This window comes from Macrobrachium nipponense, chromosome 7 (assembly GCF_015104395.2).
Source record: "Macrobrachium nipponense isolate FS-2020 chromosome 7, ASM1510439v2, whole genome shotgun sequence".
Taxonomy (NCBI): domain Eukaryota; kingdom Metazoa; phylum Arthropoda; class Malacostraca; order Decapoda; family Palaemonidae; genus Macrobrachium; species Macrobrachium nipponense.
The window spans coordinates 77,147,652-77,174,227 of NC_061109.1; the positions used below are offsets into that span (position 1 = coordinate 77,147,652).

General features: G+C 46.6%; 1 long non-coding RNA gene across 1 annotated transcript in view; it reads left to right on the forward strand.

Moving 5' to 3' along the window:
• Nucleotides 1–26,576, forward strand: part of LOC135217086 (uncharacterized) — a 46,705-nt gene that overhangs the window by 721 nt on the left and 19,408 nt on the right. The gene's annotated exons all lie outside the window — the stretch shown is intronic.

Genomic DNA, 26,576 nt, shown 5'->3' on the forward strand with positions numbered 1-26,576 from the left:
AGGAGGACTCTCCGGCTACGCCCTTGATTACTGACATGTCTTCCTCCTTTCTCCCTCCATCTCGGCTCCCTCGTATGGCTCCTTCCCCTTCGGGGAAGGTTTCTCGTTCCCTCTCCTCCCTCGATCAGTCGAGTGTAGAGGAGGGGGCGAGATACCCCGATCCAGTTGTACTCTGGGTCCTCCGTTCGCTCGGGCTGGGAACTGTACCCCCCGGGCAAGGGGTGACCCCCCCCACTAATCTACCCGAATTTTCCTTCCTCAGACTTGCTGACTGTGGTAAAAATAAACCTGTTTCATATTAGAGGTCTATAGCTTTTGTTTACTTTTGTGGTTCCTTGCTGACGTGTCTCGTATTACAGCTGTAGACTCGCCAGATTATGGTACAATGCTTGATTCTTTGTATATGTTACTTATGATGCCCCTTTGTATTTTATATGCTTTGTGTATATTCTTGGTTAAACTGTCTTTCATAAGAAGTGTGATTTATGTACCTTCTTAGTTAACGCAAGTGTTTATTTATGTTTATGTCTGTGTTCAACAATGTGTTTTTTATTTGCAGTGTACTACTGTAGTGGAATTGTTTACTGAATAAAACCTTGATTCTGGTTACACCGGGTTTACTTCAATTTATTCAGTAAAACAATTCAATCGCCATGGAACGGCTTCTACGCCCTCCCCGGTTCGAGGTGGACCCTGACTCTGCCCAGGCCGCCAAGGAGTGGACACACTGGCTGAGGACATTTACAAACTTCGTTCAAGCAGTGCAGCTGACTACCCCTACGCTTGACAAACTGGTTCTTCTTCACTAACTATGTGGCTCCATAGTGTGTATGACTTTATTTCTGAGTGTGAGACTTATGAGAAGGCTGAAGATGGTTCTGACATCTTTGTACGTGAAACCAAAGAATGAAATATTGCCAGACATTACTTGCCACTCGCAGGCAAAACTCAGGTGAGTCCCTGGATCAGTTCCTGCAGGCACTGAAAGCTACTTGTAAGGATGCCAATTCAAAAAGTGTAACTGCGGAGGAAGCGTGTGTGACAGTTATGTTCGGGATGCCTTCATTAATGGTTTGGTCGTGTGCAATACGCCAGCGTCTGTTGGGAGAATAGGACACTGAACCTAAATACTGCTTATGAACAGGCCGCACTCTGGAAATGGCCCAGAAGAAGCATTCAGCCTCCTACTCTTCAGCAGAACCTGTCAATGCTGCTGTGTCAGCAGTGAGTCGGAGAGGAGGAACTCATCTAGTGCTGAAATAACAGTGAGTCTGTTTCTGCAGCTACTTCTGGTGCTCGATGTTTTTTTGTGGGAACAACCGCCATCCCCGGACTCAGTGTCCTGCTAAAGAGCAGTGTGTTTGAAATGTAAGAAGCAAGGGCATTATGCTAGGGTGTGTGCCGCTCTGTGAAACAGGTGAGTGGCTCTTCTAGCCCAAAACATTCCGCAGCAATGCTAGCTTCAATAGTGTCTTGAAAAATCCATAAACACTCTCAAGCTAATGGTAGCTCTGTCAGTGCCCTTATTGATACTGCGGGAGTTCAGACAGCTTTGTGCGTTCATGATGTAGTGGACCTAAACAAACTAACTATGTCTCCAGAGCATGGAAAAGTCTCTATGGCTGATGAATCCCTGTCCTCAAACATCTTAGGTCTGTGCACTGTGGACTTGGAGTTGCAAGGAGAGACTTATCACGGTGTTGAACTTAAGGTGTTACAAAGCTTATGTAGTGATGTGATACTAGGGCATGACTTCCTGAGGAAACATTCTGGTCTGGAAATGGATTTTGGAGGAGAAAAACCTCCCTTGAAGATATGTTTCACTAGGTGTTGTTAAGGTGACCCTCCTTTCCTTTTCAAGAACCTGACACCAGATTGTAAACCAGTGGCTAATAAGTCAAGATTATACTCCTTGAGTGACAAGAAGTTCATTGAAGCCGAGACTGAGCGTATGATGTCGGAAGGAATAATAAGGCCTAGTAATTCTCCTTGGAGGGCTCAAGTGCTGGTGACATCAGGGGAGAATCGAAAAGGAGAAAAGGAGGATGGTTATAGATTACTCTCGTACCATAAACAGGTTCACCGAGCTTGATGCCTACCCCTTGCCAAATATCGACGAGATGGTGAACAACATTGCACGGTACAAGGTGTTCAGTACCTTAGATCTGAAAAGTGCTTACCATCAGGTTGCAATAAGAGAAGAAGAGAGACCATACACTGCATTTGAAGCTGGGGGCAAAACTTTATGAGTTCAGTCGCATTCCATTTGGAGTGAAAAATGGAGTAGCAGCTTTTCAACGTGTGCTTGACGAAATCCTTAAGAAAGAAAAAGTAAGAGGTACTTTTGCTTATGTTGACAATGTTACTGTGTGTGGGTGAGACAGAGGAGGAGCATGCCAGAATTTACGGAGGAGGTTTTTGAAGGTGGCTGAGGAGTACAATCTCACTCTAAACCACAAGAAGTGTGACTTCAAAGTCAGATCCATTAGATTACTTGGGTATTCAGTAACGGATGGGGAAATCAAACCGATCGGAAACGCTTGCAACCACTGTGGAATCTTTCAACCCCTAAAGATGCAGCTTCTCTTCGCATGACCATGGGATTGCTTGCACATTACTCAAGATGGATACCAAAATTTTCAGAGAAAATCCGCCCTCTCACACAAGCCAATGGTTTTCCTTTTGTCCACTGAAGCACTGCTAGCTCTCGGAACTTGAAGAAAGACATTGCTAGTGCTGGTGGTAACGGCCATTGATCCCTCCTCTCTTTTCACTGTGGAAAACGGACGCCTCTGATCATGCGATAGCAGCTACTCTGACACAGAATGATCGCCCAGTGGCTTTCTTTTCCCGCACTCTCACTCGCAGTGAACAAGGACATTCCTCAGTGGAAAAGGAAGCTTATGCCATAGTGGAGGCATTGAGGAAGTGGAGACACTACTTAATTGGACACCACTTCAAGCTCATCACTGACCAACGTAGTGTAAAGTTTATGTTTGACTCTAAATCAAACAGTAAAATAAAGAATGACAAAATAGCAAGGTGGCGAGTTGAACTCTCATGTTTTCACTATGACATAGTATACCGTCCAGGAACAGAAAACATACCAGCTGATGCTCTCTCGCATCTGTGGTGCCACTACTTCTGATAAACTCAAACTCCGAGAACTTCATGAAATCCTATGTCACCCTGGGATATCTCGCATGATGCATTTTGTCCGGGGGCGGAATCTACCTTACTCGGTAGAAGAAGTGAGGAAAATTACCACCTCTTGCCAAGTGTGTTTAGAGCTCAAACCTCGATTCATCAAATCCTCGGGACAACTGATCAAAGCAACCCAGCCTTTCGAGAGGTTGAACTTAGATTTCAAAAGCCCAGTTCCCTCTCAATCTAGAAACAAGTACCTCCTCACTGTTGTGGATGAATTTTCAAGGTTCCCGTTGTTTTCCCTTGTGCAGATATGACCACTAGAACTGTCATCAGTTGTTTGGTGCAACTTTTTGCTTTGTTTGGCATGCCAGCGTACATCCACACTGACAGGGGTGCATGTTTTATGTCTGAAGAGCTGAAGGATTTCCTGATGAAGAAGAAAGGTTGTTGCTACCAGTTCGCACTACACCTTATAAACCCTAAATGGGAATGGTCAGGCTGAAAAAATATAACGGAATTATATGGAAAACTCTGACTTAGCCCTTTAGACAAGGAACCTTGATGTGTCTCAGTGGGAAAACTGTTCTCCCAGATGCTCTCCATTGTATACGCTCCTTGTTGTGCACTTCCACGAACTGTATCCTCATGAGCGCCTTTTCCTGCATAGTAGAAGGTCCACCACTGGCCAATCGTTGCCTACTTGGCTCATCCAAGGAGGGCCTGCTCTCCTGAGACGTCATGTAAGATACAGCAAGAACGACCCCTTAGTGGATGAGGTTGAAATTGTAGAGGCGAACCCCCGAGTATGCTCATGTGAAGCTTCCAGATGGCAGGGTGACTACCGTTTCATTAAGACATCTTGCTCCTATGGCTAGTGACAACCGTGAAAGTACAGATGCTGGGGTTCCTGTATCTCAGTCCGAGGTTCCTGAGGAATGGCTCGGTTGCAAATGCTCCTCAGGAGATTGCACGTGGTCTCTCCCATGTGGATATTGCTTCTCAGCATGACACTCTTCAGGAATCCGTACAGTCCCTCAACAGGTAGCCTCACCTCCTCCACTTCGGAGTCAGAGAGAGTGAGGCAACCTCCAAAGTACCTTCAGGATTACTCAAGTGAACTTAACTGAGAAGGGAAGAATGTGGTAAAAATAAACCTGTTTCATATTAGTGGTCTATAGCTTTGTTTACTTTTGTGGTTCCTTGCTGACGTGTCTCGTATTACAGCTGTAGACTCGCCAGATTATGGTACAATGCTTGATTCTTTGTATATGTTACTTATGATGCCCCTTTGTATTTTATATGCTTTGTGTATATTCTTGGTTAAACTGTCTTTCATAAGAAGTGTGATTTATGTACCTTCTTAGTTAACTCAAGTGCTTATTTATGTTTATGTCTGTGTTCAACAATGTGTTTTTTATTTGCAGTGTACTACTGTAGTGGAATTGTTTACTGAATAAAACCTTGATTCTGGTTACACCGGGTTTACTTCACTGACCATGGGCGACGATTTCGGTAGGGCCTGGTACTCGCTGGGGCTGCAAGGGACACCGACGGTCCAGGGGCTGCTGAGTCATCTGGCGAGAGGGGCCATGCCGGTAACGCATAGGCCGACCACCACGACTACCACGCCGGTGTCCACGCCAGGCTACACTGCTGTCTCACCTGGTATACACGCAGCACGTAGCCATGGTGACCCCGACAGCCGCTGTGCAGGCCCCGCTGCCAGAGGTTTCCTTGCCCGCTGCTACGCCGCCACCTGGGTTTACCGCTCCTGCTGCAGCCCCTCTGGTTTCCCAAGAGCTCTCCGCTAGATCTGCCTCCTGTGCAAAGGATGCTGCCAGTTCCTGCCCTGCCTCCTGTTCCTGATTTTGTTGCCGCTCCAGCCCTAGTGCCAGTTCCTGCTGCCTTCGTTGCTGCTCCCACCCCAGGTCCTTCCAGACAGGTGCAGTCGGGCCCTGTTGCTTCGGCAACTGCCCCGGCTCTGTCCTGGATGGAAGACTTGACGGTGGTGCTGAAGAAGCTGACGAAGAGGAAGAGGAAGAGGAAGAGGAGGAAGGTGTCGTCTTTGTCTTCATCGTCTTTTTCGTCGTCGTCGCCTGCCGCCGCTTCCCCCTTCAACTTCTAAGGCCCCAAAGCCAAAGAAGAAGGAGGCTACCTCCTCCCCCCCTAAGAAGTCTTGTGCCGAGACATCTAAGGGCCCGTTCCAGTGGGACGGTTGGGACTTCCGTCGGTCCTCCTGTTCCTTCAGGAACAGGGCCCGTCTCTCCTTCCGCAAGGAAGAAGACGGGGACCGGAGGAGTGTCGGCTAACAAACACCGGAAAACCATCCTCCACACCTGGTTGTCCAGATGTTCCTGCCTTGGTGCCAAGTACCGTCTCGGCCTCTCGTTCGCGAGAGTCACCGAGTGTACGGTCACCTGCGGGTGACCGGACAGCCAAGACCCAGGCATCCGAGTTCTCTCAGCGCCAGGATCCAGGCACGGGGCGGAAGACTGGCGGGGGTCGCTCGGGCGACCCTCACCAGAGTAGCGATCGCTCTCGTGGCGACACGCTGGTACCCAGGGTTGACGCGACGGTCCCAGACTGTGGTCCCCTCGGTCGCCTGAACCAGCCTCGGCTGGTCCAAGCAGCTGACGCGCGGTGAGGATAGGCCTCGCTCCCACCGCGACAGCGGACTCTGCAGGTCCCCTGACTGCCACTCCTACCGGGACTGGGCAGAGAGGGGGACCAGCAGCAGCTCTTCTGATACTCGGGGCTGCTGCCGCTGTTCTCGGTCCAGCCGCTTTCCCTGGGAGAGCCGCTCGACCAGGCCTGCAAACCGATCGCCACCGCGGGTTGGCGATCGCCTGCAGCCCCCTCAGCACACTGGCTCAGAGCTGGTGTGTGTGGTAGGAGCGTCAGGTCTGCCTCTCCGATCCCTTCAACTTCCTCGGCCTTTACCGGGAAGAGCCAGGCGATCAGGAGCGATCACGAGGGGTGCGCCCCTTGCGATCCCGCCACGACGCCCTACGAACCTGGCACGGTCCTCAGACCAACCAGATTGTATGCGCAAGTGGTAGGAGGAGACCAGGAGGGGTCTGTCGTGGTTCCTCCTGTGGAAGGAGGAGGGTCTTGGGAGGCATTCTCGTTGGAAGGCTTGACAGTCCGTCTCCACAGGATGCAGTCACTCCCGAGATCCAGAGGTTGTTCGCGGAGGTAATTGCGCTGATTCGTCAGCACAACGACCTCGGAGAAGGATCGCCGCTCCCACCTACTGAACCCACATCGGGCTTGGAGGCGTTCTGGGGACCTAAGAAGGAACCCAGGACGGCGGTGGGTCTGCTGCGATCAGCCTTGGCTGACAGCGTACTAGGCCACATGGATGCTCTCGTCTCCGGACAGGAGGGTTCGCTTCGGTCTGGTAGGTCTGCTAAGCTCCTTCCTCCACCTGTACCGCGACAGAGGCGCTTTTACGTGCCTTCAGCAGACCCTCTGCTGCCCAAACAGGTTAACCCGGAGCTAGCCAGGCTAACTCTGGGGGTGTCTCTGCCACAGCTCCTGTCGGAAAACCTCTGGTTCTTGCAGCAGGAGGCACTTGCCTTAGAATCTACCGCAATGGCAGCATTCCAAGCAGTCTAATGGCTCCGACCTGTGGTCCCTCACAGTGTCGGAAAAACTGCGGCCTCCTTAGGGAACATCACTCCTGAAGGGGACCCAGCTTTCGTGAGACTGTGCCAGTCTGGGGGTAGGGCTATCGCCTACTTGGCCCACCAGACGGCCAACCTGTGGGCCAACCTGGTTCTCCGAGTGACCAGGGCGGCCGGGCATAAGGCGGCTCTGGGTCTTCGGAACGGACCAGTGCGGAGTTCCTCCTCTCTCTTCCCAGGAGAGATGGTGGACGCTGTGGTGGAAAGACGGCACAACTGACCGGGACAGTGGAACCGGTTTTGTTACACCAGGCAGTTCTCCGAAGGCGTCTTGGGCAGCCTCGAGTACTGCGGCCAAGCCTAAGAGTTTTGTTAGCGCTTCCTCTGCGGCCAAGACGATTGCATCGTCGAAGCCCAAAGGAAAGACTCTGCCTTCAACTTCTTCAAGGAGCGACCATAACCAGCCCTCCTTCTCACGAGGGGGAGCGGGGAAGAAGCCAGAGAGAGGTGGGAAACACTAGGGACGGCATTCCCCCTCACCTGCTGCCAGAAGTGGGGGAGTTGCCTGGCGAGCCATTGGGCAACATGGCAGCGCTATGGTGCGGAGACCTGGATAGTAAAACGTCCTTCGGGAGGGATATCTACTACCCTTCGAGTCTCGGCACCACCCTCACCTCCAACCTGGTCCTTCTGCAAACCTACGTTCCTGGCTCGACCAAGGACGTGATGCTTCGGCAGGAAGTAGAAGCCATGCTGAGCAAACGAGCTGTGGAGATCGTTCAGGATCAGTCGCCGGGCTTCCACAGCCGCCTCTTCATAGTGGAGAAGTCTTCCCGGGGGGGGGGGGGGGGGGGCTGGTGCCCGTGATAGATCTCTCCTCCCTTGAACCGATTTGTTTGCCAGACTTGGTTCACGATGGAAAACAGCACGTTCGGTGCTCGATTCCATCAGGGAGAACGATTTAAATCTTTCTGTGGATTTGAAGGACGCGTATTTCCAGATACCTGTCCACCAATCCTCCAGGAAGTACCTCCGCTTCATCCTCGACGGGACGGTGTACCAATTCAGGGCAATTTGTTTCGGTCTCTCAACCGCCCCACAGGTGTTCACGCGAGTGTTCACGCTGGTGTCGGCTTGGGCTCACTCGGTAGGGATACGTACCTTGAGGTACCTCGATGATTGGTTGGTCCTGGCGAGCTCTCACTCGCAGTTGCTGCAGGACAGAGATCGACTCGCTCAAATTCTGCCGCGATCTGGGAATCTTTGTGAATTACAAGAAGTCAGAGCTCGAACCCAAGCAGAGGATGAAGTACCTGGGCATGCTGATCGACACGGCAGCAGGGCGGGTCTTCCCCGCAGATTCGCGGATCAGCAGGTTCAGGGAGGCAGTAAGACAGTTCCTGTCTCTACAGGAGCAACCAGCTCAGCAGTGGCAAGTCCGTGAATCGGCCACCTGTCGTCTCTCGAGAAGCTAGTCCCCTTTTACGGGCGTTCTTCACCTGCGGTCTCTTCAGTGGAGACTAAAGGAGTGTTGGTCACAGGCAAGGGACCCTCCCTTCTTCCCCGTGTCCCTCACGGATGAGGTGAGGCAGAACCTAGCCTGGTGGCTGGACGACGGGAACCTCGTAAGAGGAGTGCCTCTTCGCACTCCCCCCCCGGAGATGCTGCTCTTCTCGGACGCATCGACCGAGGGATGGGGTGCACACCTAGAGGAGTTGCTGACTGCAGGTGTGTTGGACCATCACGACAAGCACCTCCACATCAACGTCCTGGAGCTCAAGGCAGCGTTCCTCGCTCTCCAAGAGTTCCGGGACCGTCTGGTGGGACACTCGGTGGTGTTGATGTGCGACAACACCACAGTAGTGGCGTACATCAACTAATGGGGGCCTAGTGTCCCTCCCGCTGCACCAGTTGACGTTACAGGTGCACGAGTGGGCCGCGGCACACACAAAGTTATCGGCTCGCTACATTCCAGACAAGAGGAATGTGGTAGCCGACAAGATAAGTCGTCGGGATCAGGTGATAGGAACCGAATGGTCCCTTCATCCAGACGTGGCGGAAAGGCTCTCCAACCTGCGGGGGCGCCCAGTCATGGATCTGTTCGCCACCCGGCACAACAGAAAAATGATATTGTCATGTTACAATAAAGTTTTATACATACTTACCTGACAGATATATACTTAGCTATAGACGTCGTCGTCTCCGACAGAATTTCAAATTTCGCGGCACACGCTACAGGTAGGTCAGGTTGATCTACCGCCCTGCCCTGGGTGGCAGGACTAGGAACCATCCCCGTTTTCTAATCAGAATTTCTTCTCTTCCACCTGTCTCCTGCGGGGAGGCTGGGTGGGGCTATTAATCGTATATATCTGTCAGGTAAGTATGTATAAAACTTTATTGTAACATGATAATATCATTTTTATACATTCAACTTCCCTGCCAGATATATACTTAGCTGATTAGCACCCATTGGTGGTGGGTAAGAGACAGCTAACTACTGAAATAGACAGGTAAACAACATATGTTGTAGGTATTTATAAACCTTGGTTCCTACCTTATTAGGCTGAAGACTTCGCGGCTACTGCCTTGGAGTCTGCCTTAGCCTCCAAGAAGCCTCAGCGAGATAATGAATTTCTATGGCTAAGAGTTCTTGTGGGTCTAGCCAATGGGGTATTATCCACTTACTCGGCAGAGCCTAAAGGCCTTTGTCAGGTTGGGTGCTATTCCACTAACATGACAATACACCTTGTTCAAGGAGCACAAAACCGATCCCGATCACCTGATCCTAACATCCATGTTAGTTCTAAGATTGTAAGGAGTTATCCCCGAACTCCTCACAAACAACCAAAAACTCGAAACATAATTACACTTTCATTACAAAATATACAAAAAAAAAAATAATTTTGTACTCCCCTACTAGTCATACATACCCTTGATCCCCTACCAGCAATGACACTCTGCTCCCGTGCGACAGTAGTGAGCTTGCTACTAGAAAACCAAGCACATATCTGACAAGAGGGTTTATGTACGATAAAAAACACAAAATTAAGGATCAGTCTTTGCTCCAAGACCAGTACTGTATCTGCTGATACAAAAGGACCTAGCGAGAAGCACTTCTCATAGGTGGGTCACTCTCACGTCCTTCAGATAATGAGATGCAAACACTGAATTGCACCTCCCCAATATTGTAAGTCTCAATGATATTCTTCAGAGACATATTCTTTTGGAACGCCAAAGACGTTGCTACTGCTCTTACTTCATGCGTCTTGACCTTTAGAAGACCGAAGGATTCCTCCGAGCAGTTCTTGTGAGCGTCCGTAATAACGCTTCTCACAAAGAAAGCCAAGGCGTTCTTGGACATGAGTCGTTTGGGGTTCTTCACTGCACACCAAAGACCTTGTTGACAAGCTCCCATCTGTCTCTTCCTCTCTAAATAGTATTTAAGAGCTCTCACTGGACAGAGAGATCTCTCTATCTCTCTGCCTACCAGGTTAGATAGGCCTTTTACCTCAAAACTTCTGGGCCAAGGTTTTGATGGGTTTTCGTTCTTTGCCAGAAACATTGTCTGGAAAGAACAGATGGCAGCATCTCCTTTGAACCCCACCGTGGAATCCAGAGCGTGTAATTCGCTCGTCCTCGTTGGCTGTAGCGAGAGCCACCAGGAACAAGCATTTCCTAGTGACGTCGCGGTGGAAGGACGCCCGATGTAAAGGTTCGAATTTATCCGATGAAAGGAATTTCAGGACCACGTCTAGATTCCAACTAGGTGTTCTAGGAGTAGCTGCTTTCGAAGTCTCAAAAGATCTAATTAGATCGTGTAGATCTTTGTCGTTAGCAATGTCTAGGCCTCTATTCCTGAATACTGAAGACAGCATGCTTCGGTATCCTTTTATTGTCGAGACAGATAGGTGTGATTCCTCTCTCAGAAAGAGGAGGAAATCGGCAATATTCACTATAGAGGTACTGGAGGAGGACAGCTTCTGACCCATTACACCACCTCCTAAAGACTTCCCACTTTTCGACTGGTATACTCTTCTCGTCGAAGCTCTGCGGGCTCTAGCGATAGAGCCCGCAGCCTTGCGAAGAAGAAAAGCCTCTCGCTCTGACAAGTCTTTCGATAGTCGAAAGGCAGTCAGAGCGAGACCTGGGAGGTTGTGATGAAACCTCTCGAAGTGGGGTTGTCTGAGTAGATCGTGTCTGTTTGGAAGCGATCTGGGGAAGTCCACTATCCACTCCAGTACCTCCGTGAACCATTCCTGGGCTGCCAAAATGGGCTATGAGTATCAACTTCGTGCTCTTCGAAGCTACGACTCCTGAGCACTTCCCCCAGGATTTTGAACGGGGGAAAGGCGTAAGCGTCCACACCCGACCAATCCATGAGAAACGCGTCTATTGCGAAGGCTCTCGGATCTTCTACTAAAGAGCAAAAGGTCTATTCTTTTGGAGAGGAACGTCGCAAACAGGTCTATGTGAGGTCTCCCCCACAGGGACCAAAGACTTCGACACACTTCTTCGTGAAGAGTCCATTCTGTGGGAAGGACCTGGTTTCTCCTGCTCAGTCTGTCCGCTCTCACATTCTTGATCCCTTGAACAAACCTTGTGAGGAGAGAGTTATGCCTCTTTCTTCCGTCCAGGTTAACAGGTGTCTTGTCAACTGATGAGGGAGAAAGAGTGCGTGCCTCCTTGCTTGCGTATGTAAGCCAGAGCCGTGGTGTTGTCTGAGTTTTATCTGTATCACCACCCCGTCTCTGGACTATCTGTTCGAAGAACTTTAAGGCTAGGTGTATGGCCACAAGTTCCTTGCAATTGATGTGCCAGGACACCTGTTCCTTTGTCCAGGTGCCTGACACCTCCCTTGCTCCCAGCGTCGCTCCCATCCCGACTCCGAAGCGTCGGTAAACAACACTTGGTCTGGGTTCTGCAGGGCAAGCGATACGCCTTCGTTCTTTTGAAGCTGAGGATCCACCACTTCATATGATCTTTTACTTCTTGTGGAAGTTGGAAGACGTCCGAGAGTTGACCCGTCTTCCAACTCCACACCTCTTTGAGGAAAAACTGAAGAGGGCGGAGGTGAAGTCTCCCCTAGCGAGAAAGAACTTTTACCCATGAGGACAGGGTCCCTAAAAAGGCTCAGGTAATCCCTCGCTGAGCTGTTCTTTCTTTCTAAGAAGCTCGAGATTCTCGACAAACCTCGAGCGATTCTTTCTCGCGAAGGATATACTCGAAAACCCCGAGAATCCATCTGAATCCCCAGATAGACCAAGTTCTGGCTGGGGATCAGGTTGTGACTTCTCGAGGTTGAACCGAGCAACCCTAGCGAATCTTCATCATTCCTTGTTACTTCTAAGTCCTCCAAAGCACTGACTCTTCGACTTGGCCTTGATCAGCCAGTCGTCCAAGTAGAGGGAGATGTTTATCCCCTCTAGGTGAAGCCATCTTGCTACATTCGCCATCAGGTTGGTGAATACTTGTGGGGCTGTAGACAGTCCGAAGCACAGAGCCCTGAACTGAAAGATCTTGTCTCCTATCACAAAGCGAAGATATTTCTTTGACAAATGGTGAATGGGTAACGTGGAAATAGGCGTCTTGCAGGTCCAGAGAGACCATCCAATCTCCTAGGCGAAGCGCCGACATTACAGAGGCGGACGTTTCCATACGAACTTCTTTTCTGTACGAAGCGATTCAGAGCGCTTACGTCCAGAACTGGTCCTCCACCCCCCCGATGCCTTTGGTACTAGAAAAGGCGATTGAAACATCCCGGGGAGTGTGGATCCTGCACAAGTTCGATGGCCTCTTTTTCCCACATTTGTTCCACCATTTGGAGGAGAGTCTTTCGCATTAACGGGTCTCTGTACCTCGCTGACAGTTCCCGAGGCGTAGATGTTAGGGGAGGGCTGTCGTCGAAGGGGAGGGGACACATCCCTTCTTCAGGACCGACACTGACCAAAGGTCGGCTCCCCTTGTGCCCATACTCCTGCAAAGTTCAGGAGTCTGGCGCCCACTGGTGCTTGGAGGAGCAACAAGTCACTTCGATTTCTTGAAGGGCCTAAATGAAGACCTTCCTCTCTTTCAGAGCTCTTCTTTCTGGCAGGGGGACGAGCCGCTGCACCTCCACGAAAGGGCTGCTGAGTAGGACGAGATTCCTTTCTTACAACCGTCGACACTACGGTTGTCCTTTCTGGACGTTTGCGTAAGTAGGTCTTGTGTCGCCTTCTCAGTTAGCGAGCGAGATATATCCTTCACTAACTGAGAAGGAAACAGATGATCTGATAGAGGGGCGAACAGTAAGGCAGTCCTCTGGCTCGGAGAAAACCCCTTTCGACAAAAGGGAACCATACACTGATCTCTTTTTCAGGAGACCAGCACCAAAAAGGGAAGCCACTTCACCCGAACCGTCCTGTACTGCCTTGTCCATGCAGGACAGGACGCTATGGAGAATTTCTGGGTTCTTCAGAAACTCCGGATCCTTAGATTTGTTGGCCAGAACTCCGAGTGACCAATCCAGAAAATTGAACACCTCTAAAGTGACAAAAAGTCCCTTTAGAAAGTGGTTCAACTCTGAAGTGCTCCACGTCGCTCTGACCGATCCTAAGGAGTGACGTCTAGAGGCCTCCACTAAACTGGAAAAGTCGGCATCTGCAGAGGCGGGTAAAGAAAGACCCATAGTCTCTCCTGTCCCATACCAAATACCTCTCTTCCCGTGCAATCTGGAAGGAGGCATGCAGAATACCGTCTTTCCTAACTCCTTCTTCTTGTCCATCCAAGAATCTAAAGAATGGAGTGCTTTCTTCATTGATATCGCAGGCTTCATTTTCAAAAAGGCCGACGATTTAGCCGTAGCTGAGCTCGAAAAGAGCGAACGAGGAGAAGGAGGAGCCGCAGGACTAAGAGAATCTCCAAACTCTTGTAGTAGTAATGAGGCCAAGACTTTGTAACTAGAAAGTCCCTCATTAGCAGGAGGTTCGTCGTCAGACACTCGTCTAAACCTAACGATCAGACGAAGGAGAAAGTTCACGTTTGGAGGGAGAGTCCTTCCAAGACCTCCTATGTTCTGAAAGAGAGGAGCTCCTATTTGGCGAAGAGTCATAACCTCCAGGAACGAGTCCCCAGACTCTGACTGACTCCTTGGCTCTTGTACTGCCTGGCTCCTGACTCCTGCCTCCTGCTCCTGACTCCTGCCTCCTGACTCCGGATCCTGGCTCCTGCTCCTGACCTCCGGACTCCTGGCTCCTGCCTCCCTGACTCCGCCCTGCTCCTTGTCCTGGCTCTGCCTCTTGCTCCTGCCTGGGTCCTGCCTCCTGGCCTCTTGCCTCCTGGCTCTTGCCTCCTTGGCTCTTGCCTCTGCCTGGATGCCTCCACACTCTTGGCTCTGGGCTCCTGCCTCCTGGTTGACTCCTCACTCCTGGCTCTTGGCTCCTGCCTCCTGGGTGACTCCTCACTCCTGGCCGTGCCAGACGTCTGATTGTTTCATCCAGGTTCGTACCGGAAACCTCACCTCGAGTAGGAGTATCGATCCTGGAGGTAGATACCTCCATACGTCTGGAGGATCTTTTTAATAGGAAGGGAAGTGTCTTTCCTTCTAGGAGGCTCCTTTGACAGGACTCCTACAAACGACGAAATCTGTTCCTGCATCCCCATCATGACCCTCTTAGTAGCCTCCTCTTTATCCTCTTCGGAGGAGGGGAAGGAGGAGGGGAGGAGTCCATAGCCTCCACCTCCTGCCTCCTTCTCACTCTGGTTGAAAGAATGGCTCTTCTTGCCTTCTTCACTCCCGATGGAGACTCCTCAGGGAAGTTTTCAGGGCTCGAGTCAATAGTCGGCGCCCTCCAACTCCTCTTGAGAGGCCGAGATCGATCGGAATCTCTCCAATCACGTCTACGGTGATGAAGATCCCGACGACGAGAAACACTCACGTAGGACGCTTTTACAATAGCGGTCCTTGGCAGTCATGGGGTGTCACAGAAACCGCCGAAGGGACACCTGTCGGTGGGGATTCTCCACAACCTCCTTTCGGCTTTCGACATTCCTTCTCCTCTGGGCATGTGAGCTTGGAAGAGGTCTAGACCTAGGAGCGTTGCTGAGCCGACCAGATGCCCCCTCCACTACACTGGGGACACTCATATCACTGTCCACTGACAATTCACTAGCCTTACCTTGTATGGCAGCCATTTTGTTTTCCATCAACTTGAAGGCTGCTTTTAGATCTGCAAGTTCTTTCGCTGGATCTACAGGTTCTGCAATAGGAGAAGGGGCTGCAATGGAAGGAGAAGTAGCAATACTTACCCTTGGGGAAGATCCCAAGCTTGGAATTAGTTCAGATCTAGAACTACTTAAACTTCTATGAGAAGCCTTCCTCACTCTTTCTCTTTCTAACTTTTTTAAATAATTAGTTAGATTCTTCCATTCGTTCTCACTCAAGTTCTCACATTCCTTACAAGTATTAGTAAAAGAACATTCATACTCCTGCACCTCTTGCATACCGTGTGAGGGTCTACCGAAGCTTTCGGCAACCTCACCTTACAGCCTACATTCACACAAGTCTCACACCATACCAGAGTCAGACATATTTAAAGAAAAATCCAAAATCAAGTCCACAAAACACAGTCCACAAAAGCGTATGCCAATCCAACAATCCAGATACGTCACCAAAGTCGGTCAAGAAGATCAATTGCCGGTGAAAAAGAAAAACCAATCGAGAGGAACCAACAACAATGTTGATGGTCCGGGCGACAGAAGAATTCTGATTAGAAAACGGGGATGGTTCCTAGTCCTGCCACCCAGGGCAGGGCGGTAGATCACCTGACCTACCTGTAGCGTGTGCCGCGAAATTTGAAATTCTGTCGGAGACGACGGAGTCTATAGCTAAGTATATATCTGGCAGGGAAGTTGAATGTATAAAACTCCAGGTTTTCTACTCGATTGTGCCGGACCCATGGGCAGCCGCAGAGGACGCTCTTCAGCATCCGTGGGACAACCTCTTCGTCTACGCCTTTCCCCCGTTCTGTCTGATTCGCAAAGTGATGAGCAGGGCGCTGATCACTGCGAACCTTTGGATGATCCTGGTGGCGCCCAACGACCCCAAGCCGTTTGTATTCCGGACCTGCTGGCTCTGCTTGCCGAAGCCCCACCCCGAAGAAAATTCCCCCCTGGCACAACCTCCTGTGCCAGCCACACGTAGAACGGTACCACTGGTCCATCGAGTCCCTGTGTCCTCACAGCTGGCTGCTATCCACCATCTCTTGCGAACGAGAGGCTTTTCTCGCAGCGCAGCGACAGAGATGGCCGGATACCTCAGACAGTCCTCGTGGCTGTCTACCAGGGGAAGTGGTCACTCTTCTGTGGTTGGTGTCGTGAACGGGGTCTCTCTCCTCTCAGAGCCTCTCCTCAGCAGCTAGCGGATTTCCTAGTCTTCCTTCGCCAAGAGAAGCTTCTCTCCGTCTCTGCAGTTTAAGGGCTACAGAGCCACCCTGGCCTTAGTTCTTAAACTGCGAGGTGTGGATATCTCTTCTTTCGAGATCTCCCTCCTGATGAAGAGCTTCGAGAGGTCTTGCCCACCCAGGGAACTCAGGCCCCAGGGATGGGATGTGACTCTCGTCCTTAGGAGTTTGACTCGAAGACCCTTCGAGCCACTCCAAGAGTCGTCAGACAGGGATATGACCCTCCAGACCCTCTTCTTGCTGGCCCTGGCATCAGCAAAGAGAGTAGGGGAACTTCATGGTCTTTCCTTCAACGTCAAGCATTCCAGGGGATGGGGATCCGCGACGCTCTATTTTGTCCCGAACTTCGTAGCGAAGACTCAGAATCCTTCAGTCCTTGACGACCGGTTTGAGTCCTCACGATCCCCTCCCTGAACGATTTCACCGATAATGATGCGAATGAGATGCTGCTTTGTCCTGTGAGGGTGCTACGGCGTTATCTGAAGAGAACTCGGCACCTCAGGCCTGAGTGTTGACGCCTCTTCGTTAGCACCGGGGTTACCAAGAAAGAAGTTTCCCAGAACACTCTTTCTGGTTGCGAGGTGATCAGGAGGGCGTACGAGACAGCTGGCAGTGACGACAACCGTACCCTTCGTCCGAGAGCCCACGAAGTCAGAGGTATTGGTCCAACCAGACCAACTTCACTTCATTCTACCTTCGGGATATCACCCACAGGTCCTTGGAACTCAGGGAACTCAGGCCCCAGGGATGGGATGTGACTCTCGTCCTTAGGAGTTTGACTCTAAGACCCTTCGAGCCACTCCAAGAGTCGTCAGACAGGGATATGACCCTCCAGACCCTCTTCTTGCTGGCCCTGGCATCAGCAAAGAGAGTAGGGGAACTTCATGGTCTTTCCTTCAACGTCAAGCATTTCAGGGGATGGGGATCCGCGACGCTCTATTTTGTCCCGAACTTTGTAGCGAAGACTCAGAATCCTTCAGTCCTTGACGACCGGTTTGAGTCCTTCACGATCCCCTCCCTGAACGATTTCACCGATAATGATGCGAATGAGATGCTGCTGTCCTGTGAGGGTGCTACGGCGTTATCTGAAGAGAACTCGGCACCTCAGGCCTGAGTGTTGACGCCTCTTCGTTAGCACCGGGGTTACCAAGAAAGAAGTTTCCCAGAACACTCTTTCTGGTTGCGAGGTGATCAGGAGGGCGTACGAGACAGCTGGCATGACGACAACGTACCCTTCGTCCGAGAGCCCACGAAGTCAAGGTATTGGTCCAACCAGACCGAACTGGCAGTGACTTGACAACGTACCCTTCGTCCGAGAGCCGAGTCGAGGTATTGGTCCACAGACCCACTTCACGGTTCTTCTACCTTCGGGATATCACCCCACCAGGTCCTTGGGACACGTTTTCTTGGGACCCGTGGTGGCTGCTCCACAACTTGTGTAGTCTACCCAGCACCCGAGCAGACAGAACAGCATCGCATCCTTGTGTGACTGCATGAATGGACGTGTGAAAGAGTGTGTGACTGGCTTCTCTTCATCCTTCATTCTTCTCCTCTACCTGTGGGCAGAGGGCCGCGGTCGTCACTATGCTGAACAGGGGGCTGATGCAGGTAAGCTGCAACCGAGCCCCTTTCTATCCCTTTCAGTAGGGGTAGAAGTGTTTATCCACCACTCCCCAACAAGGGGGGGAGTGGAAGCCAACAAGAGACAAACCCATAACTTTACCTTGGCTCTTGAAGTAGGAACTAGTTCTTGCTTTTTGCTATTTATAAGAGGTACGCTTCCCTCCCTCTTATAATTTGGTCCAGAAGTCTGACCACTGATCCTGCGGTGCACACCCCGATCAGCTGGGCAGAGGCTAGGATCCCTCCCTCTGCTCTTACAACCAGGGAGGGAATCCAAGGTAGGAAGAACACCAGTCTGTTCATAAGGCTCAGATTCCTCCCACCAATAAGTGAGTCTTCCTATTGTTAAAGGACCGAAGGTTTGTATTTCGTATCGGAACAAATAACAATTTGTCGAAAATTGTATTTTTCCTAACTTTACAAACCTGAGGTCCTTTACATATAGTCCCACCTCATGCCACCCCTCACTCTGCGTTTCCTGGGCCTCAAGCAAAGTGACTCCTCGCCTCGCAGTCGAGCGTACCGCTAACTGCCGGACAAGTAGTTAACTACCGAACCCCCTTGTTCGAAGCTTACAACCGGTTCAGCTGCTGCTAAGTACCTTCCTATTGTTAAAGGACCTCAGGTTTGTATAGTTAGGAAAAATACAATTTTCGACAAATTATTATTTCAGAATAATTTAGAAAAAGAAATTCTTCAGGGAAGTGTCCTGAGTTGTACTTTGCCTTGGCAATTAATAACATAACTGTACAATTACCAATTGGAGTTAAAATAGCTTTACGTAGATAACTCTTGCCATACTATACTACAAGAGACGCACCCCGAGATATGCCCAGAGTCCTCAATAATGCCATCACAATTGAAAGTAATTGGGCAAACAGATTGGTCTTCAGTGCCAATATCAAACAAGCTCAAAAATATAAAATCTAAGGTGTACCCATGGATTTCATCGACCAACAGGTGTTAATACCATCTTGCCATTATGTGAAGAACAGCACATGACGTGTGACATTTAGTCTAGGTACTTGTGAGAATGGTGCTGCACCTGTTTTGACTAAGTAATTACGTGTAAAATCAACCAGCTCAAAGTCCTTACGGTGCAAATGTTCAAAGAATGAGATCACCAAAACGCTACCTTCACTGTCAAGGAAATCATTCTCTAAATTCCAGGATATGTCCCTCGGGGAGAGACAGAATAGGAAGATGGAAAAAGCATATGGCACATGAACCTGAATACCGAGGTTATTGTGATAACAGCAAATGGAAATCGCTGTGACTCACATGCTCCCGTTATGAACTGGATGAACGAATATTTGGAAGGCCCAATCAAATATACCAGCCAATCCTTACCTCACAATGGTTAGTCAAGGTCAGCAGAATGCCTCCCAGTGCTCCAGAAATGCATAATTGCTTGAGTGGAAAAAATGTTAAAGGAAAATCATGAACAGTGTCTGAACTGGCAGCCACTTAGGAAATGGATGCAGGCACCATGAAAGGAAAATCATGAACAGTGTCTGAACTGGCAGCCACTTAGGAAATGGATGCAGGCACCATGTCAGAATAGAGCTAAGCTATGACCCTCAGTGTAAGAGACTACATAAAAAGATTCCATTTAGACTACAAGTTAATAAATATTAAATGTTTTATCAGTTGTATCTGCAAAATTCAAAGCCTAAAGTTGATACAATTCAGTGGAATGGTACTAAAATAGCAATTAGCTTTTGTTACCTTTGATTCCAAATGAAATTTGGTAACTAGTCCAGTAGGGACTTGTCTGGTGTGATCTTTTTTTTGACCTTGTGAAGGCATCTGTTATTTGGTATTTTTGGTATTGTCCAACAGTTCTACAGACTGTTAAAAAGGCAAAAATTGGGGATTACAAACTTTACCTAAGGAATACTTTGAAATTTAAAAGAGTTGGAAATAGTCAACACCTTACCTACTTTGACACTCAAGTCTACCACAGATGCAAAAGCTTTTTATCTTCCATTTTTGATAATTCTGTGGGTAGTGTCGTCGTTGTAGAAACTGGTATTGTGGTTGATGCATTTATATCGCAAAATGCTATGCTACGAGGCAGCAATAAATTTATTACAAAGTGATATTCCACCATGCAATAAGATACATAGTAATTAGATTCACATAACTTCATTATGTACTGTTAAGACCGGGATGAATACTCGAGTGACATATTTAAGCTAATGGGATTTTTATTTTGGAAGAGAAAATTTTGTTTACACATTTAAAAAGGTGGCGAAATAGACATGTAAAAGCGCTAATTATATGATTGTTTATGTGACTATACCTTTAATAATGCAGGTTTGTTCTTATTGATAAACCTCTCGCATACAATCCGCCATTGCAATGTTAACGATTTTTCTTTCTTTGGATGTATTCTGTAGATGAAAAACAAAGGTGTAACTTGAAATGAAAAGCATTATTTCATACAGTTAAGACATTATTTAAAATAGAAAGGGTTGCTTCCAAAAATATGATTACTATGGTAAAGTTTTCAGTTCGAAATGTTAGAAAGTTACTCATTAAAATTCGGCTGAAGACCAATTTTTTAATTATTTCCAAACTGGCCATAAGATATCACTAGAAATAATTTATGGTCCTGCTGCGGTAATAATGACAAGTGTAATAAGTTATCTCATCATCAGACAATTGTCTCCTTATAGGTAGCCTACCATCATGAAGAAGTATTCCTTATACATTGTACAATTGGCAGTACCTGTCTGCACCCTTTTACCCACCTCTGCTCAGTAGTGACTTTCCTTCCTTCCTGTTCTTGTCTGTCCAAATCTGGCTGCTCAACTCATGAATTTCTTCTCGGCTTTCAAGTTCGAACAGTTCCTTGTGCAGATATGGAGAAAACTAAGTCAACTGGGCAGAAGTCCTTGTAGACTGTAATAACTTGAACATTCTGCACAAATCAGTAGATCACATACCTGAAAATAGCGAATTAAAGATAAGAGAAGAATGGTTTTAAACGCCTAAAACCAAAATTGCAATGGAAGAGATGCCCAATACAGTTTTTATTATATGCTAACTGTTATAAATGTAAAATAATATTGGAATATGTGTTAAATTTCGGCCAAAAGTCATTCAACGTTTAAAGGGAAAGAGTAGAAAGGTGTAACGGGAAGAAACCCGTAGTTGCACATGCTATTATTGGGAATGAGATGATGTTGGTTAATGAGCAAGACTGATTAAAATACACACAGACGTGACGAATCTTAGAATTACTGATTATTCACAGATAACAAATGAAGTAAAATATGGAAGTACTGTACTGCTTATTCAGAAGGGGTAGAGAGAAAAACCCGAAACTTGTCGCAAATAAAATTTTAGGATATACTCTACTGAATCAGAATTATCACCTATTCTTTGAATAGGAGAACAATATGACCTTGTCTAGAGAGTTCAATATTTGATAAGAAGACAAAAGTTAACAAGATGGCATTTTTTTTATCACATGCCATTTTATCGACATTTAGTTTTGAACACAGCATGCTGCATAGTAATGGGTCTCTTGAGTTTGTTTGCATGCATGGTGTTTTTACGTTGCATGGAACCAGTGGTTATTCAACAATGGGACCAACGGCTTTACGTGACTTCCGAACCACGTCGAGAGTGAACTTCTATCACCAGATATACAATCCTCTGACCCCTCAGTGGAATGCCCGAGAATCGAACTCGCAGCGGGGTCTCTTGCGAGAGTGGTGGTTAGTTAAATACAAATTAAAATCAATTCACTGGAACTGCATCTGTTTGAGTCACCAAATTGCTTATATCTTGGACTACGTCCTAATTGTTCAAAAGGCAAACTAGTACTATGAGATTCAGGGTCTCTGTAACACGGTTTTTTGGACTTTGCTCCTTGTCAAAGCATCGGATGTAGCTGAAAGTTGAAATATGTATATTTTACAACCACACACAAATTTTGTCAGCATCATCAATAACCTGAACCCGATAGTTTTAATTTTTATAGAGTAAAAATGATCTAGCCAATGCCATGGCCAATGATTACGAAATGTTGCCCCGCCCATCCACCAGACAGAAACTCCATCGGCTCTGAAATCCAAAGACTTTATGAAAGGCGGAACGATACATAGATGTGGGTGGGGTATCAGTGCTAGCGTAGTAATACTACTGTAGCAGTAGTGCCGCAACAGTATAGCAGTAATATACATGAATTACATGTTTAGGCCAACTGCTGGGATCCTTGAGGATCATTTAGCACTTCTTACAACTACTCGCAAAATTAGTTTTTATAGCCAGAAATTAAATTTTCTAATCCAACAATGCCCATGATAGCCGTCAGTGTTATCCTGAATTATAACGAGGCCAAAGTGGGTGGAGCCTCATGAAGTCGTCATTCTGACGATAATTATTGGTGAAGGTTTAAAGCCAATATACGGTACCGGTTTTTTTTCAGTAAATAGGTAGATAGCCAATAAATAAAAATTGCTTGACATTGGATATAGCAGTTATCAAATCAAGCTTGTCTATTATTTTTTTGAAAATTACCAACTATTCCCTACATCTTGTCAATCGGATTGTGACCTATAAAGTAGACTGTAATTTCTTAGGAAACCTATTTTGGGAGTTAGACTAATTATCGAAGTGTTTTTGTATTTATTAACATATTTTGTTGGTTTGTTCATTATGACAATTATCAGTGGAGAGGTTCCAGAGTTCATCAAGGTGTACTGCTTTGCTTGTATTTAAATTTGTATGTCATTGTTGTCAGAGGTTTAGCCTTCGTTACGTATAGCCAATCATCCATCGAGAAAGAGGGAAGAAATGCTGTCATAAGTTACGTAACGAGTGCGTTCGAAACCTTTTCTCTGAGTAAGTTGGCCAGTCTTCATAAAAAGTCACTTTTACATTATAAGTACCAAATTTATTCAACCTACAGTAATGCAGAATACAGTCAAATTTATGTGGCAGATATAATATGTATTCTGAATAAGCATTATATTTATGAAATGCATAGATAAAAAGTTATTGCGAAAAAACCGTGTTACAGAGGCCCTGAATCTCATAGTAATCAACTGAGGTCAGAGGTTAATCGAGTATAAGGACTAATGGAAATCTTGACCTTGCCAAGTTACAGTACTTAAATAACCGTTGAACGAAACGCATTGAAAAGTCGAACGTGAAACAATCATGGAAAAGGGAACCCTTACTGACGAAAAGGAAGAAACTTGCATAGAATATTGGCATCTAATGAAGAGCCCATAAATACGCCGTGCCGAGAGGAAGAAGAGAGAAAGAAGACAAGGCACGTTTGAAAGGAATGTTGTTAGTCTGGAAAGCGATGGATGTCAGAGCTAAGTAGCACGGCTATGCCTCGGTTATAAAGAAGAAATGAAAGGTAGTTGGGGTAAAAGTAAAGTTGAAATATTGGATTTTATCTAATTTAGGAATATCTGTAATTTTTCGAGGTTAATTTAGTTCCAAAAAAGGGATAACAGACATGAATTAAAATAAACATTTTGAAGTAACAAAGTAAAGTTGAACTAAATAATGATTAAACAATTAAGGGAATAAAACTTTACACCTCATAAACAGCGTAGTGTGCCCGAAACTGTGTTTGTGGAGTGAGCGCTTAAGAACTGCGGGTGTGATATTGTACAATCATTCACGTGTGCCCAGTGACTTAGAACAGTCTTTAAGTCCATGCTAGTGACTTATAAAAATTACAAGTGCTTTTTTAAAGAGACTAGGTTCAATAACCCAGAATGATTGTAGGTATGTCTACGTATTTGTCTCATACAGTAAATTCATAAATAATATATATATATATATAATATATATATATTTGCTTTCAGTTTATGTAAAATTATTGTGCTCTAATATAAATATATGCAAATTTTTCATTGGGCGGGTGTGATTGATTTCAAGTATGAACTTGTTATAATGGAAAAAGTTAAATGTCAACCCATTACTTAAATATGGTGGCAAAACTACGTAGATTTTATTAATTTTAAAGTGCATTAACGTTCTTACGCGTTAGTCGCGACATAACTCGTCTAAGATTGGAATATACTACAAAAACTGGCCTATAAGTGAATTGGCTTCACAGTTATAGAAAAGTTGTATCTGTAAGAATGTTATTTTTAAGGAAAAATTAAACAGACAGGTGGTGTTGCTATCCGAGTTTATAACAAATATAAGCTTGAAAATTTGGCATTTATCTATAACTGACACTTACAATATATGGAAATGGACATTCAATAATAATATCCAATCATAGATGTAGGACATGGATTTTAGTGGAAAGGGTAAAGTTAATGAAAAGTAAAGGAAAATAAAATTAAACAAAAGGCCCAACTGGATATGATGAGCAAATGCCGAAAATTGACGTTTTAATTTAATAACCGACAGTAGTATGATGGGTGAGAACCGACCATAATGTATACTAGAGTTAGTAGAAACGAGCAGAGAACTCCATTATGGGTGAATTAAAGTGTTAATTCTTATCTTTTAAGTGGTTAAGTAAGTGATGACGGCTACCTAGCCTACTACAGCTGGTGACGCCAAGTAGTACTCATCAAAATAGTTTTTGCGCGTAGATTTCATAGGAAAAAGGGATAAAATATCAATGTATCAAAGTGATTACTAATGACAGGGAAATCACCAGAACGCTGATCCGAGAGAAGGAATAAGGATTACAAAAGGAACAAGATACAGTGCTTATGAGTAATTATAAACAACCCACGAAAATGCTTCTGAGGTCATTAAGTTAAAAAAAATTGTTCACTTACAGCAAAACAAAAGGCACACCCAACGAAATCCTTGATAAGGGGACAAGCACTACCAACATTCATGTTTCTCTCTTATCTTCCTCTTGATTCTCCTTAGTGTTCCTAATGAAATTCGAAAGCTTGAATTTCAAGTCAATGGCCCCTGTGGGATTGTTCCATATGGATAGGGGTCATCTAATAATAATAATAATAATAATAATAATGATGATGCATGCCTAGAAACAACAACCCTGGTTGAAACACGAACCAATAGCTTTCCAAGACTGAAATCTCAAAGCCCCTGTGAGTACTGCCCCTCTAGCTATGGACGTCACAAACAGAGGCATCTCCCAGCATCAGACGAGGCACGAAGACTGCTTCCGTATATGCCTGAACCATAACCAATATAAAATATGTGGTTAAACCAGTTTAAAGAATAACTTGTGGAATTAAACTAATTGGAGACAACAGTAAATAGAAAGCCGTTAAAGACATAAACGTACGAGACAACTGAATGGATTAAGAAAACAAGAGGACAAATAGGCAAATCAGCTTTACAAATTTAAACAGATTATGTCCAAAACGAGAACATTAACAGATATGGGCTGATATGACAATATAGAGAAGCAAGCAATGATAGGCCATGTTGAATGTCATACTAATGAAACTTGATGAAAGATTTAGAACACTTTTGAACAATTCCGCAGTCAAGATGCAAATGAAATATTGAGAACGCTGCTCTTCGGCCTTACCAGGAAGACAAGGATCGAATGATTGCCGATTGTTGACATATTTCTGTTTGACAACGAGTGCAAAGTGAAATGAGCAAAAGAGGACAAATCCAAAAGTGAACGTTGCCTAGTTATTACCTCCTTTCTCGTATTCTCAGCTTGAGAAGGGGCTCTGCTCCTTAAACAGCCTGCAGGGGACGACTTATAGCCCCATCTCCTACTTTTACATAACAACTCTATGGATCTTCGAAGCTTTCAAGTTTTACAGACGCGGGCAATAAAATTCTTTGGAAGCTTGACTTACGAATTAACAAATTCGTAACCCCCCGCCATTTGTCTTTTCCATGAGGAGTGAAGGAAATGTGCAGATGAAATGTGATACCAGAGAAGTGGGAAGAGGGAATATTGTTCCTTCATGAGAGCAATAAAACAGATGTAATGACTACTGGGCGATTTTCTTTTGAGCCCCTCGATCTCTAACATCATGGCCTGCTTGTTGTAAAACAGGTTGATGTTTGTTTGTTTGTATGGTGTTTTTACGTTGCACGAACCATGGGTTATTCAGCAACGGGATCAACGGCTTTACGTGACTTCCGAACCACGTTGAGAGTGAACTTCTATCACCAGAAATGCGCATCTCTGACCCCTCATTGGAATGCCCGAGAATTAAGCTCGCGGCCACCGAGTTGGCAACAGGTTGATGTTAACCGAAAGGACACTTGAATGGAATATGGAACATAGAATTTCTACCAAAGGCCAAGCGCTGGGAACTATGAGGTCATTCAGCGCCGAAAAGGAAATTGGGGGTTGAAAGGTTCGAGAGGTGTCACGAGAGGAAATTTAAAGCAGTTGCACTATGAGACAAATGTTAAGAGAGGTTGGCTGGCAAGCTGAAGAAGAGAATATGAATGAAGGTACAGTAAAAGGAATGAAAGGGGTTGCAGATAGGGACCGAAGCAACGCTCCAATGAACCTTAAAGTAATGCCTACAGTGTACAACTTGAGGTGCACTGACAGCACTATCCCCCTACGGAGGAAAGGATACTAGATGATTTTGCCAAACTGGTTTTACGGTCTCGAATTATCCTAGATCTTCATTGGATCGAACTGTTTAATAATAAGGAAATAGGGAAACTGCCATGAATCTAGCCAAGGTAAAAGTCTCGGGCATTCCATTGAGGAGTGGGGGGGGGGGGGAGAGATGTGTATTTCTGGTGATAGAAGTTCCACTTTCGACTTGGTTCGGAAGTCACC